This window comes from Mirounga leonina, unplaced genomic scaffold (assembly GCF_011800145.1).
Source record: "Mirounga leonina isolate KUSES-001 unplaced genomic scaffold, KU_Mleo_1.0 Mir_95, whole genome shotgun sequence".
NCBI lineage: Eukaryota > Metazoa > Chordata > Mammalia > Carnivora > Phocidae > Mirounga > Mirounga leonina.
Window position 1 is genome coordinate 21,909,333 of NW_023270865.1, and position 18,441 is coordinate 21,927,773.

General features: G+C 35.6%; 1 pseudogene; it reads left to right on the forward strand.

Annotated features, from left to right (window-relative positions):
- LOC118006215 overlaps window positions 1-16,241 on the forward strand; it is a 166,494-nt pseudogene extending 150,253 nt beyond the window's left edge.
- Window positions 16,242-18,441: the final 2,200 nt, after the last annotated feature.

An 18,441-nucleotide genomic window follows, 5' to 3' on the forward strand; every position in this document is an offset into this window, starting at 1 on the left:
TTTCTTTCTTTCTTTCTTTCTTTCTTTCTTTCTTTCTTTCTTTCTTTCTTTTTCTTCTTTTTTTTTTTTTTTTTTAGAGAAGGGGAGAGAGGGAGGGATGAAGAGGGGCAGAGGGAGAGGGAAAGAATCTTAAGCAGGCACCACGCCTAGAGTGGGGCTCAACCTCATAACCCTGAGCTCATGACCTGAGCTGAAATCAAGAGTCAGATGCTTAACTGACTGAGCCACCCAGGCGCTCTCTCTTTTGGTCTTTCTATAGAAGAGTTCCTCAAATTTTGCTCCTTCTCTTCTTCTCTGCTACATATCCTTCTTTGGCATTGACTTCCAACAACTATCTGTTCTTCCAATGGATGCCTTTTAAATTTCTATTTTTCTAACCTGAGTTCCATACCTATATTTATCTGTCTAGTAATTACAGAATGCTTATTTTTAGATTTTAGTTAATTCTTAAAAATAAATATTTCTCAATTTGATTGTACCTCTTTCCTCCACAAATGCTTCCTTCCCAATGCATTCTCTATCTTCTTAAGCAGCCCTGTGTTCTATCAGTGAGCCACACAGGAAAGCTGACATAAATTTTCTTCAAATTTCCACAGCCAATTATTTGTAAATCTTAGTGATACAACTTGACAAGATTTTTTACTTCATCTTTCCCTTTGCAGTAATACTGTTGCCTTAATTTGCAGCTCATTAATTTCTTCCGGAGTTGCTGGGTTTGATTCCTTACCAATTTTCAGGCCTCCATTGTCTACTTATTCAAAATACATGAATTATACAGTCTGCCATCGGAATAAAGCTTCTAAGCAGAAACTTAAACTTTGCTATTTTTTTTTTTCTGTTTTCCTTAAACACTTTCAATGACTTCAGGCTGCATATGTAAGAGCTCACTTATAACAGCCATGTCATAAATGTTTTAAGTAAAATTCATAAATGGAAAGAAAATGATTTTTACTGTTATGTAATCACAAGTACACATGGAATTCCTTTCCACCATCCCAGTTTGAAAATCCCATCTTTCTTTTTGGTTGTTTCTCCTTCCTTCTTCTTGCCATTTCACAATCTCCATACATAGTACATTCTATTTTTTTTTTTTTTTTTTTTGAGAGAGAGAGAGGAGGGGTGAAGGGGAGGAGAGAGAGAATCCTAAGCAGGCTCCATGCCCAGCTCAGAGCCCAATGTAGGGCTTGATCTCACGATCCTGAGATCATGACCTGAGCTGAAATTCAAGAGTCCAATGCCTAACCAACTGAGCCACCCAGGGCACCTCCATACGTTCTAATTTTAAACCATACCTCCAGCTCCCAAGTTCCATCCTAAGCTAGTGGAATATCGTAGACATCATTTTTTAGCTTCCTTTTGGTGGGGGAAAAAGGAAAATGTTATTGTATATGGATAGAGCTGACATTAAGCTTGTTACAGTCTTCAGAATCTGCAATCATATTATTTTCTTGCTAATGTCATCCTAGAAGACATGCATATTTAAGGTAACAAAGTTTCTGTATCTCTAATCGAATATCCTTTCCACCAGAGGTAAGCAGTATCCTAAAAAGGAATGAAGGTAAAAATCCCATAGTTACAGATATAGAATACTATTACATCTCCTGTCCTAATGTTTAATTCTGACCCTGGCATGTTTTCTAATTTATTTTTCTACCATAATATCTTCTGGCAGAGACTGCAAATTGCCTGAATACATCTCCTTTATTTAGAGATCTTCTTTAAAGATTTTTATTTAAGGCTACAATTTTCCAGTCTATGAGATTCACTCCAGAGTCTCTCTTACATTTCTTACTTTTACATATTCAGTGTGACTAAGATTTGGACTATGAGATGGAAATAGAGGTGTGGGTGGGACTTCAAAAAATTATAAGAAGTGGTACATGTGTTCTTTTTTCCTTTAAAACAAGAAACTTTCCTTATTTACCTAGCCTGCAAAGTAGTCCTGATGATAAAGCTCAAATAACTTCCTTGGACCAAGAGATGATTTTTATATTTTGAAATTAATTTATAAAGAAAACAGAGCATAGAAATAAAAGAACCCTGAGTCCTTCTAGAAACCACTATATTAGCCTTGGACTCCTATCTTCAGGATATTTTTTTAAACGTGATAGAGGAATAGATTTGTATTTTTTACCCCAACAGTATTCTATGCACTTGAGCCCAGTCCTAAATATTATGTCTTCCCATTTCTCCATTTACTTTCTCTCTATCCCTCTTACATGTGCACACAGGCACACACATACATGAAAACGCCCAGTAACCTGAAATTATTTCATATATAAAGCCAACTGGGTGCATCTCATTCCAACTCTGTATTCAATGACATCACATTGGTAGCCTGAAATCAGCCATGGTGGGCATTTATACCAGAGAAATTAGCAAACATGATACATCAGGTCTTTTATCCATATTTTAAAAATTCCTAGACCACGGTTGTTAAACCCAGCACACTGCTATACTAATGTGCACACCACACACACACACACACACAAACACACACACACTCACCAGGCCCAAGCTACAGTAGACAGTGTATCATTCTGGACATGCAGACTGTACTTGCCCATTTCTTTATCCTCATTTTATTCATCTACCCTCAGAAGACTGTACATCCATCATCTGTCCATGTCACAAGGTCAATGTCTGTCTCGTATACATCAACTTATTTTTCAAGACCCTGTACAAGAATAGTCACTTTAAAAGCTGCTTCTACATTTAATCATTTATCTCAGAATTAAATTCACCTTCCTTGTTCTCTTATTGAAATTTCTTTGTGCCACTACATTACTCATTAGAGTTTTCTTTGCCTTATTATCCTCCCACCCCACTGCCAGTAAGTTGAGATCTCCTGGAGGGGAGAGAAAGTATATCATTGCTTTTTACTCAAAGTGCCTAGCAAAATTTATTGCACTCAGTTGAAACTGAACAAAAGACTGCTGAGTTTAATTGGCTTCATTACTAGTTTAGAAGCAACTGTGGATGAAGGATATTTTATTTTTCTTACAACTTTCTAATACAGTGCTCGTTTTACAGAAAAGAAAGCATGTATTTCTTTTGTTGTTATCATTTTCATTATTATGTTATTTAAATGCTTCAAATGAGTCAATATTATACAGCATAAATTCTTAATAAAAAAGACCAATCAACCACAGTGATCTCTGAAATAAGTTTCTCTAACTTTCGAAGTCATAACTTTCCTCATGCTCTGGTTCATTTTTATTCCACGTCAGACCCATCACTTAAGTTTACACATGCACTAATGATAAAATGCAAGATGACGTTATTCTGAAAATTATTCTTTAGAGTACTTGGTTGCATACTGTATTTACTAATCAATCCCTTAAAAACCTAAAAATAATTTCAGATATTAGATATTAAATGTTAGATAACTGTGTACATTTTGTATTAATTTTGCATTATATTTTTGAGAAAATTGTTTATGTTTCCTTTTTTTCTTCTCCTTCAAGTCATTTGTTTCCAGGTAGAAAATATCCAATCTAGTAAGCGAGACAAAGCAATGTGGTATTTATTTAGTTAAATGACAGGTAATGTAATTTGAATATATATATAATATATAATATATATATATAAATAACACCTAATGACTAAGAATACTGAAATGAGGTAATATATCTTTTGCACCATTGTCTTACTATACTTGAAATTTTCCAAGAGTTATCATGCATAGTTTTTATGAATACAGGCTTTTAAAAAAATTATTATTTATTTATTTATTTATGTATGTATTTAGAGAGAGAACACGCATGAGCTGGGGAGGGGAAGAGGGAGAGAGAGAATCTCAAGCAGACTCCACGCTGAGCACAGAGACCAACTTAGGGCTCCATCCCATGACCCGAGATCATGACCTGAACAGAAATCAAAAGTCAAAAGCTTAACCAACTGAGCCACCCAGGTGCCCCTGAATATAGACTTTTCTGTTTTTTTTTTTGGCCGTTCAAAAATGTTTGTTTGCATGCGAAAACATCTTAATAAATAGATAAAAAGAAAATATGAGATAATCCACAATCTACAATTAACTAGTTTTGTGAGTAAACTTGCCTGAAATTCACTTTCCTTTTATGAATCATACATAGTAAGATTGTTTTACATTGTCATTGAGGAGCAAATGAGATAGTGCATACGCAATGGCTGGGAAATGAAACAGTATTATAAAATATATTTTTAAATATGTGTTACATTTTTTCCTGGGTGCTAAGAATAAAGTGATGAATAAAAAAGACAATGGATGGAGATTGTCTTCTGTGATGGATGTGCAGTCTAGTAAGGAAGACAAGCCAAATTTGTAAGTAGAATTATCTATAATATTTTCACCCTCTCACCTTCTTTTCTTTCACTGACCCCATGACAACCCCAACATTCTGCTCTAACCACCTTTACCATTCTTCTTTTGTAACCATACTGATGTAACATTTGACAGTATCGACTACTTCTCACTTTAAATATTCTCTTTCCATCCTTTCTATCTATATTAGGATTTAAAAAAGACAGAATCAACATGTTACATATAACCAAAATATATATAACCAACAGATGTTAAATAAAAACTAACAAATAATTTCAGTAAATATTAGGTAGCACTGTACATTTAAATTACTTTTACATTGTATTTTTGAGTAATGTTTTGTTTTTTGTTTTGTTTCTACTTCAAGTCATTTGCTTCCAGGTAGAGAGGGGGAGAAAGAGATTTATAAGGAATTGGCTCACATGAGTATGGAGGTTGACAAGTCCTAAGATCTGCAGTTGGCAAGCTGGACAACCAGGAGTCCTAATGATAAGGTTCCAGTTCAAGTCCAAAGGCCTGAGAACCAAAAGAGGATATGATAGAGTTCCAGTCTGAAAGCTAGTATACTTGAGAGCCAGAAAGAGCCAATGTTTCAGTTGGAGTCTGAAGGCAGGAAAAAACAGATGCTCCAGTTCAAAGGCAGTCAGACAGGAGGAATCCCCTGTTAGTCACAGGAGGTTTTCCCTTTTTGTTCTATTCAGACCTTCTATTGATTGCATGAGGCCCACACACATGATGAAAGCAAGCTACTTTACTCAGTTTATTGATGTAAATATTAATCTCATCCAAAGACATCCTCACACATATACCCAGAATAATGTTTAAGCAGATGTCTGGGTGTACTTTGTGGAGCAGTCAAGTTGACCATAAAAGTTAAATAGACTATCGGGGCACCTGGGTGGCTCAGTCGTTGGGCCTCCTCCTTCAGCTCAGGTCATGATCCCAGGGTCCTGGGATCGAGCCCCGCATCGGGCTCCCTGCTCCGCGGGAAGCCTGCTCCTCCCTCTCTCACTTCCCCTGCTTGTGTTCCCTCTCTCACTGTGTCTCTCTCTATCAAATAAATAAATAAAATCTTAAAAAAAAAGTTAAATAGACTATTATATAATATTCTCTATCTCTGGCCAATTCTTAATAGATTCCTCTTTCTACAACTGGTCTTTAAGAGTTTTTCTTCCCCAGGGTTTTATACTAATCTTTTACTGGGTGATCTCATACACACACATAACAAAAAAGATTAGAACAGTTATGTCAGAATAAAATTACTCTCATTCAGCACCAATTTTTATAAATTACTTAATGAATACAAACAGCAAGCACAGATGAACCATCGTGTAAACGAAGAAATCTGATAATACAGATGCAACTCCCCAAATTGCCCTTTTCTCCCATATAGGAACATGCTTAGTTTCAGATTTAAAAGATAAGGTACTCTCTAAGCGAAATATAAAGAAAGAATGATTATGCAAAGGAGCCATTTCAGGAACCATATTTCCATAAATCCACAAATTCCACTTTTTTTTTTTACAATAAGTAACCCACACAAGGAATATGCTGCAAAAATATTTTATAAGTAGGACTCTTCATTGTCTTTCTGATGGTAAATAAGATTAATATCTTTTCTAGAAAGGCTGATCTGTAGCATACTCACAAGGAGATTATACTGAGGTCATTTCTCTTCCCAGAGAGCCCAGATAGATAAGAAATAAGTTAAAAGCCTGCATCTGACCTTAAAATAGGAAGATTATCCTAGATTATCTGGGCAAATCCAAGGTAATTGCATGAGTCCTTAAAAGCAGAGAGTCAGTGAGAAAGAGCCATTGCAAGGGGGGGGTTGTTGAAGATGTCCAAAGGGTGGGAGAGATTCCACTCATCATTGTTGGAGGGGCTGCCATAAGGAAAGCATGAGAAAGGGCGCCTGGGTGGCTCAGTTGGTTAAGCGACTGCCTTCGGCTCAGGTCATGATCCTGGAGTCCCTGGATCGAGTCCCGCATCGGGCTCCCTGCTCAGCAAGGAACCTGCTTCTCCCTCTGACCCTCCCCCCTCTCATATGCTCTCTCTCTCTCTCATTCTCTCTGTCTCAAATAAATAAAAAAAATCTTAAAAAAAAAAAAAAAAAAAGGAAAGCATGAGAAGGAATGTAGACTCCCTTTATTATGAGCAAAGACTGACCCCTGGCGGACAGCCACTGACAAAATGGGGACATCAGTCATACGGCCACAAGGTCCAGAATTGGGCCACAACCTGAATGAATTTGGATGCCGATTCTTTTCAACACCTTACAATAAGCACCTGGCTGACACCCTGATCATGGCTTTGTGAAATGTTGATCAGAAAGATCATGGAGCCAACCAGGCCTTCTGACCTACAGAACTGTGAGATAATAAATATGTGTTATTTTAAGTCATTAAATTCATGGTAATTTACCATGACAAATAAAAAATGAATGCAATGATCAGAATTAAACTTATTTTCTTACTGCTCCTTTTACCCATTTCTCAACTCCTTTCTACTTTCCCAATCTCAGACAGAAAAAACAAAACAAAACAAAACAAAAAAAACAAAAAAAACCCTCAATTTAATTTGGTTCATTAGGCTCTTTAATCAACTGTGAAATCCCACCAGCAACAAACCTGAAACTTTTTTTTTTTTTTTTTTCACTGTAGTGGGGGAATCTCTTGTTTTACTTTTTGGCCTCTCCCTTTATGACATAACCGAATCTCTGAGCCCCTCTTTTAATCAGCGCCCCAAAAGGAATCCCTGCTCCTTTAGACGCAAATCGTCCTGCCAACCAGGAAATCCCTCTTCAAGGCCAAGAGAAGTAGGAGGGAGCAACGGACTACTGCAAGGACAGCTTTTTACCCCATACACGGTGGCAAAGAGGTGGCGATGACAGGGGCCTTAAGGTCCCTGCTTCTTCACCGCCGCGCCGCCTATCGCTTGCACCTCCCTGGGTCTGAAGGGACTCACGCGCTCCGCTTTTATCTGGTGCCCCGAGCCTGCTCACTGACGCCTCCCCAGCACCTCCCCTGGAGACCAGACAGGGGAGGGGAGGGCAGGGCAGGGCAAGGAGGGTGCAGGATGAGGTGGATTTGAGAGTGGGAGACAGTGCAGAACCGCAGCTGGTAGTGGGAGGGGCTCGTCCCCTGGCCTACTGTCATCATCCTCCCACCCAGCGGTGGCGCGCCCAAGCTCACCAACGTGCAGACTTGAGGGCTACCTGGGGAAGAGAGCTGAAGAACCAGTTCCACCACATACCCAAACCTCCCCAAACGTGAGAATCATTGAATGCATCTGTGGTGAAAAACACGGAGATCCTCTCCACCTCGCCACCTGCGTGAGTTATCTTCAGCCCCTGTGGAAAGGCAAGGGCGGGGGGCAGCCCACAAGCCAATTGCCCACTGCAGGCGGGCAGCTTGGTCCTCTCCTCCCCTGCGCCTGCGGAGCGGCTGGACCCACCTTAGCCGCCTTGCCCGCCTTTTATCCCGCTGCAACATTCCTTGAATTCACCCACTTCCCTCCTTTCTTTCATCCACTATGCTAATTTATTCACCATCTTCCCTCTTCTTAGTATCTAAAACAGATTCTATCTTTATTCACTATTTGCTACCTGACAAATTATTCTCTGCTCTGCAGAGTAGAAATTGTAAAATATAATCGTACTTATACATATAGAACCCTCTGATATTCTCCTTTTGACTGAAGGATAAAAATAACATTTAGCATAGCTTATAAGGTCGTTCATTAACAGTTTTGTAAGGAGTATCAGTAGAAACCATGAAAATCACCTCACTCCCACATTCCAAAGAGAAAATCAGAATCAAAACCACATCCAAAGGGGTGAGGAGCAGAGTTAGAGTTTAGAACCACCAGCAAATATTTAAAGAATGCATTCAATTTATGTATCTTCCCCCAGCAAAGCAAGAAAAAACAAAAACAAACAAATAAAAACCAGCAAATATATTTCTGGAAACTACCAAGCAACTGAAGTCTTTGCTCTTGGAAGTCATCCAACTGGGAAAAGAATCACACCAATGAACATGTGTCTAAATGTCAACCAATTTACTGTTGCATTGGAGTAATCACACCTCCACAATTAACATCAATCTGCTTTTACCTCTGAAAAACCACTAATCCTTCCAGTCCATACCTTCCAAACCTACATAAGACAGCCATTTGCTCTACTCAGAAAGATCATGCTTTTATAGTATAGTTCTCTAAAACCTCAGTAGGCAATGATTTGTGCATGTGTGTATGTGTGTGTTTAGTTTTAGATATGAACTGGTGTTCTCCGTTTTTGACAGGGTGCAATGATCTGGGCATCTGTAAATGACTTGGCTATTAGTAGCAAGGTTGAAAGATCAAGGACAACAATTTAGGAGTGATGTGGTTGGATATAAGGAAAGAACACAAAATGTGACAATGTTTGGGTCTTACGTTAATGCTTATCAGAAGCTATCCTCCCTTAAAGAGGCTTCAACAATCAAAAAGACAGGTATATAATCCTTTGACCATAAACATTTGGTTCTAATGACAGGATTAAAGGATGTGTGTGTACCTACCAACATGAATTCTCTCTCATAAAGACTAGTTCAGCTATTGCCCCTGGGGATATCCCAACCCTGCATGAATAGAAACCAGCATTGTGCCTTTAATAGAGTATAATTCCAGAGAGTGAAAGATAGATGTCATCAGAGCTCTTCCATTGTGAAAGGGACAGCAACTTGACATCAATTTTTTATTAACTGTTTTTTATTATGTTATGTTAATCCCCATACATTACATCATTAGTTTTGGATGTAGTGTTCCATGATGCATTGTTTGTGCATAACACCCAGTGCTCCATTCAATATGTGCCCTCTTTAATACCCATCACCAGGCTAATGAGTCTGTTTTCACTGATGGTACTGCCTCTCAAAACAACAATCTGAAGACTTTAAAAATGCTATATCTATTTCTGTGATATTTTACATAATTTTGCCTCTAAATAATTAGTATTTTAATATCAAAGGAAGTGCTATAATGGGCACACCACCTCAGAATCCACTTGTATTACTACACACAATATCATCAGAAACATTCAAGTTCATAGTATGCTTAAATGGCATGCAAACAGCTTAGCTAAGGCAATAATTTACAGAAAATCTCTGCAGAGGTCCTGTTTCTCCTCCAGGATGCTAAACCAATAGGCAATATGCAGTGCAGTTACTCTAGTATCTATTAAAACTGTTTCAAGAGCCAAAAAAACGCTAACACTCCTAATGATGAAATTGAAAAAAGTTGTGCTTATTGTCACTGCAACCTATGAGTCTATAAGATTTGATCTTCTGTTAGATTGAATGTCTTCCACGAAGTACACTATTAGGTTTCTGATGAACTTGTATCTGTGACTAACACCTGATCACTTTGTGTTCCTTAGGCAACTGAACAACCAGAAGGGGAAAATAAAGGGGAGTGATACTTTACTGATTTTACTCCAGATACCATAATAATCTGGAATTCCTTTTATAGAATAGGGGTAGTTTGAAACCAATGGAATTAATTGTTTTTTTTTTTTAATGCTTCTATGCTCATAAGTAACAGATAATGTGAAATTACGACTTCATTCTCAAAAGGCAACCATGTCCATAGAACTCTCAGGCATTAAGCTCTATGTTACACCAAAAGGTAAGCAATCCAGCCAACCACTGCTGCCTAAGTATGAGGAAAATATATAATGAGTGACAAAGAAAGGAGTTGAATGCAAATTATATCCTCTGAATAAGCTCTAGCAGCAAAGACAATATACTTATTTTAATAACTTTCTTGCATTAAGTCTTTGAAGATATTGGAACCACCATTTTTAATGTGATTCAAATGTACTTTAGATTTAATGAAAGGACAGAACACGTCTGAGTAGTATGGGCATGGATCATATCCAACACCACTGTGATTCTCTCAGTTTTACCTGTCTGTTTTTTTTGTTTGTGTTTTTTCCATCCATCTGCAACATCCAATTTTGCAGGGATCACAATCAGCTTCATGTTGGTGCAATATCACAATATCCTATCAATATCTGGACTGTGCAATCCAGAAATGCAAGGGAGTTAATTATTCCTGGAGAGAAATTTTGACCAATTGGAAACAAATACCCATGAATAAGTGCTCCCATCTTTGTGCCCAAGATGATGGTCCTTGGAAATATTTAGTGTATCTTCTCAAGTAGTATCATGAGATAAAAGAAGCAACCACTCAGTGCTGCATTTATGTACTGTTTCCCACTCTTACCTTGATATGTTCTTCCGAATTCCTAATAATTTTTGAATTATAGTCCCAATAAAGATTTTTTTAATTTATTTTTTTATATTTTATAGGAGGTTTTTTTGTTTTGTTTTGTTTTTTGGTTTGTTGTTGTTGTTGTTGTTGTTAAGTTTTGGATTCTTTCTAATCTATAAATGTAATTCTAGACCTTTATGATAATTGGAGTCTGCCCATAGAGTGTCTCCTTTTAGTTTGCCCTTGGTCATTAGGAATTCAAAACTTATAAAATAAAAATAAAAATTAATTAGTTAAAATAAAATAAAATAAAATAAAGCAAAATAAAATCCCTATAGTCAGAATGTAAGGTATGGAATGAGTCAAGGGTAAGAGATAAATATAAGTAGAAGCAGATTCTATAGTGTTTTTTCTAGTGTTTTGAAAGTTAAACTGAAAGTATTATTTCATAAGTGGCTAGAGACTCATTGATAATTTTTAAGTTTGGGAGTCACATTTGGAAAGCTGTTATTTACAGAAATTAAACACCCATTTAGGAAGGAATGATGCAGAAAAGATTTGTGTACGTTTGCCAAAAGTGAGGCTATTTCAGTAATGCAGGTGTGAGATGATGAGTTCCAGAACTAAGGTGGTGGGAGTTAGCAAGTAAATAAAATAACACATTTAAAGACATTTAGAGGGAGGGATTGACAAGATTTGATTGCCTATTAAGAATAAGTGGTGAAAGAAGGAAACATATTAAAAATAACTCAATATCAAACTGTACACAAATGATTTGCTTTCTAAAAATGATCCTGTTCTATTTCATAAAGTGAATGACCAGGTAGAAGTGGCTATAATGTGATAAACGAAATGGAGATTTAGGAGTCGATAAAATTATTCAAGAACAAATAGTAGGGACACCTGGGTGGCTCAGTCGTTAAGCGTCTGCCTTTGGCTCAGGTCATGATTCCAGGGTCCTGAGATCGAGCCCCGCTTCTGGCTCCCTGCTCAGCGGGGAGCCTGCTTCTTCCTCTCCCACTCACCCTGCTGGTGTTCCTGCTCTCGTTGTTTCTCTCTTTGTCAAATAAATAAAAATTAAAAAAAAAAAAACAAAAAAAAACACAACAAATAATAATTGAGAGTGCCTTTTAGGCCAGGCACTAAACACGAGGCCAGGCCTATAGGGAATAATGAATACCAGTGAATAAAACAGACAGAAAATACCAGCTTTAATGAGCATTTATTTTAGTTTGTGTGTGGGGGGGGGGGGTTTGGGGGGGCAGAGAAGTGGACAAATCAGGTTAATGAACTCATTTTCATAGCATTTTAGAAGATTATAAGTGCAGTGGAAAAAATAGATCCTGCTGAAAAGGATTATAAATATTGGAATGTGTAAAATTTTGAAAAGGGGGATTAGAATAAGTCTCACTGAGAAGGGACATTGCAGCCAAGCCTAGAAGTGAGTGAGGGGGATGTAGGGTATGGACACTCCAAGTAGAATGAACAGCTAATGGGAAGACCCTGATACAGGAATTTCAGAAAAGACACTGAAGTCTGTGGCAGACCAAAGAAACTCCCAGTGGCAATATTTAGACAATTCGAGCATCTACTTGGATTTTTTTTTTGATATGTGTCTATTAGTTTTTGAGCACATCCTTGATTTCTGACACACAAAATTATTGGAGGCTTAGTTGGAATTTTTTATTCTCCAGACCCAAAATCATTTTTTTATTAAAGAAGCTTGCAGACAGTTTATGAAAACTTGACTGGGGTCTTAGTCAGGCTCACTATTCGAGTGATGTCATTGCTTCTAGGCCTTGTTGGTGGCCTGTGTTTTCTACCCATTTGTCTTTTTATCTGTGAGTTTAACCAATACTTCTAATTCTAACTCCTCCACCACCAAAACTGAGTCTTCTTCTTTATCCTGATTGGTATCTATAGCTCCTTCTCCCCATAGAGTATCTGAGTGCCCAACTATATCAAGGTATTTTATTTCCTTTTGCAATGTATACAAAATAGAATTGGAATTGCTTCACCAATATCACCACTAATAACATACCTTCTAAGTTCTATATTTAACTATACGCCATAGAGGAAATTGTCCTTCAAACTACATCCCATAGAGGAAATACAATCAAAGTACGGTATTCAAAATTACTTGAAATAATTAATTCTCTGTGTGTATGCAAATGTATATATTCTGTTTATATTATCAACTTGATGTAATTATGTTTTTCTACTGTATTTAATTTTAGTTTTCCCCTCTTGTTTGATATAATTTAGATTTGATTGCATTGTTTAACTTTGGGAATAATTAACAGAATTCAAATATCAAAGTCTCATTCCATTTTCAATCTCTACTATCCCATTGCTGTTATTGATAAATGATTTAATTTAATTAGCTTTGTGTTTATGATGTGCATTTCTTCTCTTTTTTCAAAAATAAGATCACAAATACATATTCATGTCTTATTTTTTTTATTTCCTTACAACAGATAACAGTATTTTATATGTATAAATATATAGTATATATAGTATATTTGTATATAGTATATATATATTTGTATATAGTATATAGTATATTTTATCATGTGTTATAATATTATATATTACATATGTTATATTTTGTATTATGTTATAGTATATAATATATCTATAATATATAATATATTATATGTAATATATATAACACATTACATATATTATATAACACATTATATATATTGCATACTACATAAATAACTATATAATTACATTGTATATATATACAATCTATTTAATTGCACATTGCTTTTTTTATATAAAGGTAACAATTTGTCCTAAAAATATAAATAGCTTTTTGTATGTTAATCATACATCAACAAAGTGATTTAAAAAGTATTTACATATTTGTGAGTTTGGTTCTTTTTCTATTATATTCTTTGCAAATATATGGTCCAGTTTGTATTTATTTTTTCTTAAATAATATTTTACTTTTTTTTCCATAAAATTGTTTTATGTAGCTCAGTGTATTGATCTTTTATTACTTTTTTTTGTATTTATAGATTAAAAAGTCTTCTCTCGTATCAGATTCAAAGGAAACCTACACAGTTTCTTCTATTGCTTGTATAATTTCACTTTTTTTACACTTAGGTAGCATTCATTTGATGTTTATTCTAGCATAATGTATTTTATGTATTCAATTTTATCAATTTTTCTTTTGCAAAATGACGATCCAGGTTTGCCAACACTGTTTCTTAAAAAGTCCACCTTTTTTTCAACTATGTGATATGCCACCTTAATTTCATATGAAAAATTTCCCCTGTGCTTGGGAGTATATATGGACTGGCTACTTTTTCTCAGGTTAGCAGTCATTAGAATGGTTTATGATATGTTTTCTAATCTGACAAATCTAAGGTAACTTTATCAACTCTGGTTTCAGATTTTTCTATTATTTCATATTAATGTTTCCATATAAGCTTTATAATCAACTCAACTGGTATATATATATAGATATATATATATATATTTAGGCATCTGCCTTCAGCTCAGGTCATGATCCTGGGGTCCTGGGATTGAGCCCCTCTTTCGGCTGTTCCCCCTGCTTGTGCTCTCTGGCTCTCTCTCTGTCAAATAAATAAATAAAACCTTTAAAAAATAGATAAATAAAATAAAAATTTTATGTATTTTCTAATTTCAATTGATACTTGCTTATGAGACAATAACATTTCTCTCTCAAATTCTTGTTCATTTTAACAGAATATGGACAATGGCCTTGAGCAGAAGTAAAGATCTGACTAGTCTTCTGAAAGATGGATTTATAATGTATTTTTTTACTGTATAACTCTAAGTACACTTTAAGCAAATCAAGCACTTTGTATGCAATCAATCCCCTAGATTGTAAAGACTTGATATTTGGTAATTGAAATATTTATGCCTTAATAAAATACTCGGACAGAGCCAAAAGTGTTTGGGCTGCTGCTTTGTTTCAGAAATGGTTTTAAAATTATTTTAAAGCAAATCCTCTGTGACTGAAAAAGAAAAAGTTCAAAATAATTAGAAGCCATTTAGTTTTAGAATAACTTCTCAAAGAACTGTGAATTAAAATTAATCCCTAGGTGCTTTAAAGTCTCATTAGTTGAACTGTTCATAATCAATAATTAATGAATGGTTCTAAAATGCTTACATTTTTGGAAAGAAAAAATATATAATGGTTCACAGATAAGTGTCATTTGACAAAAAATTTTGCAAAAATAACCGACATTTTTATTAATGAGACTAAAATATGGAAGCACAATGTTGCAAAGGATGCAATGTCCATGGGAATCTGGAGGCTTCAACTCTGGTAGGCAGCCCCTCATGGTAGTGTGGGATGGCTGGCTGGAGATTTATAGCAACATGGCCAACTTCTCAGCTGTCACTGACAGAACTGATAGAAATGCAGAATGATCTCCTTAGTAAAGAGAAAAACAGGCAGTTATCATTAACTCCTCCAACTGAGAAGATTGAAGTTAAACACTGAGAAAACTGATGCTGGCACTGCCTTTGTGATGAACAAAAACATTTCAACTCCTTACATTGTGTCCTGCATTTAAGTGGGTGGTATTGCAGGAAGTCTATTCCAGCTCTTGTTGACAGACAGCCTTGTGACATGTATAACTCTTTGACCAAGGTCTGTGAAGTTAAATTTCTTACTTTCAAAGAGCATGATCCAGGGGAAGTGAATAAGGTTTATGAGCATTTTTATGCCATGATGATGGCCTGTGTGACAGGGCATTTGAAGATGAATATGTGCTCAATTTGTTCAGAGCTCCGGGAAGTGCCTGTAATCTCTGGAGACTTCTGCTACGATGTAGTTTTGTTTTATTTTATTTGTAAGATTTTATTTATTTACTTGACATTGAGGGAGAGAGAGAGAGAGCACAAGCAGGGGGAGCGGCAGGCAGAGGGAGAAGCAGGCTCTCCGCTGAGCAAGGAGCCCGATGTGGGACTTGATCCCAGGCCTGAGATCATGGCCTGAGCCAAAGACAGATGCTTAATCAACTGAGCCACCCAGGCACCCCTATGATGTAGTTTTAGAAAAGGAACTTGGTGAGTGGATGCCAACAAAAGAGAACTTACATTCCTTCACAAAAGATACTTGTGCGTTAATTTATAAAGATCTTCTATCTGAAATTCTGGAAGCTGAAGCAAAAGTGGCACTGGGTATGTTTCAACACAGGGGTGCTTGGGTGGCTCAGCTGGTGAAGCGTCCAACTTTTGGTTTCAGCTCAGGTCTTGATCTCGGGGTCATGAGATGGAGCCCTGTATCGGGCTCTGTGCTCAGCAGGGAGTCTGCTTGAGATTCTCTCTCTCCCTCTCCCTCTGCCCCTCCCCCAGTGCGCTCTCTCTCTCTCTCTCTCTAAAATAAATAAATAAAATCTTAAAAAATATATATATATTTCAACACAAGTACAAAATAGATTTTGTAGAAGAAAAGTTATCTCAAACCCCTGAAAGGATAGTCCAACTACACAGATTTGATGACTTAACTGATGTGAGTAAAGGTCCTGCAGGTCACAATCTTCAAGCCACCCAGTCAAGTCTTGTAGGAAGATTCCAGGGTTTATTTTTACCTGTACCTGTCAAGGCACATTTTATGATACAGGATAAGCTATTGAAAAGCTCTTGGAAAATGGTAATTAGAGATCAAATTAAACCTTCAGAGGGAAGTGCATCTATCTAGTAACTTTCTAAAATTGAATAGAAATAGTAGATTAAAATAAAGTTTTCTATGAATCAAAACAAAACAAAACAAACATGGGAGCATAGCCTTCTTGGCAGGCCGGGATTTACAGCGGTTCTGCAATGCTGTCCTCGTTAGCTCTGACACCTTCCTTCATTTTTTGTTTTCCTTTTGCTCTCATCTGGAGTACCTTTCATCACCTCTCCATTTCCACCTTCTCACTTTTTCAGAGAAATATTCCTGTAGTTTAGGTCTTTGTAGATATGTTCTCTGGTTTCATTTAAAAACAGTCATTCCCAGTTAATTTACATTATTTATGTTGTCTATTTAAGCACAAATAAATCTAAGTTGTCTCCTCAAAGAAAGTAAGAAATGTATATATCATGAATTCCATGACTTACTATGGTATTTTTGGTCTTTTTGTTTCATATAAAATTAATTCAGGGGAATGAACGGTATAGAGCAGTAGCTTCAATGACCCACTCAAAATCTAGCCCAACTTCAGACATATAAGTGATAAAGCTCAAGAGATCCAAAATGAATTTTAATCTATTTGACTTGTGTTTAATTGGGCGAGTAGATAATTTCTTTGCACATTTTCAAAAATGAGATATTTAAAGAATGAATGATAATTTTGGGAAGTTTATTAATTATGTGAAAAGTTAACTCATCTTCTTATCTGCTACTGGTATTTATGACTTACTTTTTTCTTGTTTATTTGAGTACACTTTTAATTCAAGTCATATCTGTCAGAAAGAAAAATCATGTATAATAACAGTATTTATTTTATTATGTACAATATTTCTACATTTATTTTATCTAATAAAGACAACTTTGAGAAACTTACAGCTGAAAAAACATTTGAAGTAAATAATAAGCTTTACTTTTGAGCAATGTAGTAGATAATGATTTTTACATAAATATCCAGTAGACATGAAGATATTAGCCCATAAAGATATGTTGACATCATCCTGGAAAGTGGTCAAGTATTCTAGATTCAGAAAACCTTAGAATAATCTGGCCATGGCTGATTCTATCAAAGACCAAAAAATGCAAAACAAAACATTTATTGGTTGGATGATATAATACACTCTATTGTTCTGGTTGTTACTGCCAAGTTAGTCTTGGCTTAATTAGACTGGTTCTAAAATTTGAAACAAATAAACATCAATAATAGAGTTAGAATCACGCTTCTTAAGAACAATGCTTTTGGCCTAGAGGGTTCACTTCTTATCCATCATTATCCCCTATCTTTGTCCTAAAGCTTAATTACACACACACACACACACACACATCTACATACACTGATATTGTACAAATATATACAGGTATGGGAAAATTCTCTTAGGTTTGTCACAATAATCATTGTTATATTTTTATTTTATTTTATAACTGTATCTGAAACTCAAAAACAATAAATTGTTCTCTGTTTTATTAAAAATACTACATTACAAAGTTTGGTTTATTTGTTAAAAATAAATATGAAACACAATGATTTAGAATATTCTTTTCATAAATATGTCCATTCATTACATTTATTAGAAGTCACATAGGAATTTTTTAATGTTAAAATTCTTCCAAGGATAATATCAAAAGTCAGTTTAGGCAGTTTTATTTCCTTTATCCTCCTGTTTGAAATTCAGAGACTCTCTTTTGAACCCTAGATCATTTTCCTCACAAATGCACCTGTAAGATCCTTATAATTACTACATAGAGACAATTCAGGATCATTTGAATAGATATGTCATAACAATAATTCTAAATATTTTAATGTTAAGAGAGAGTAGTTCATATAAGGCAGCCCTAGATAGAAACAATTTATTTTTTAAATCACCTTATCTGAATAGTTAATTGTTATTTTATACTTTTGACTTTGTCATGGATATTTTTAATGTAACTATCAATTTTTCATATTGTACTTTTATTTTCTCATTCATAGGGCAATAGGCCTACTCTGAACAGTTGTGGGACCTGGGATAAGAAAACAAATGAAGGTTCTCTTATCATAGGTACAAATATTTTAAAATATAAGTGAAGATAACAAAGTTAAGTAAAACATGTTCCATATCCTAAGCTTGACAATTAACCGGCCTAAACACAGAACTGAAAAATGTGGTATAAAACTATATTTTACATTCTGGTTCATTTCCATGCCTTAAGCATAGAGCCCTAGTTAAGGGCCTCCATTCACTGAAGCTAA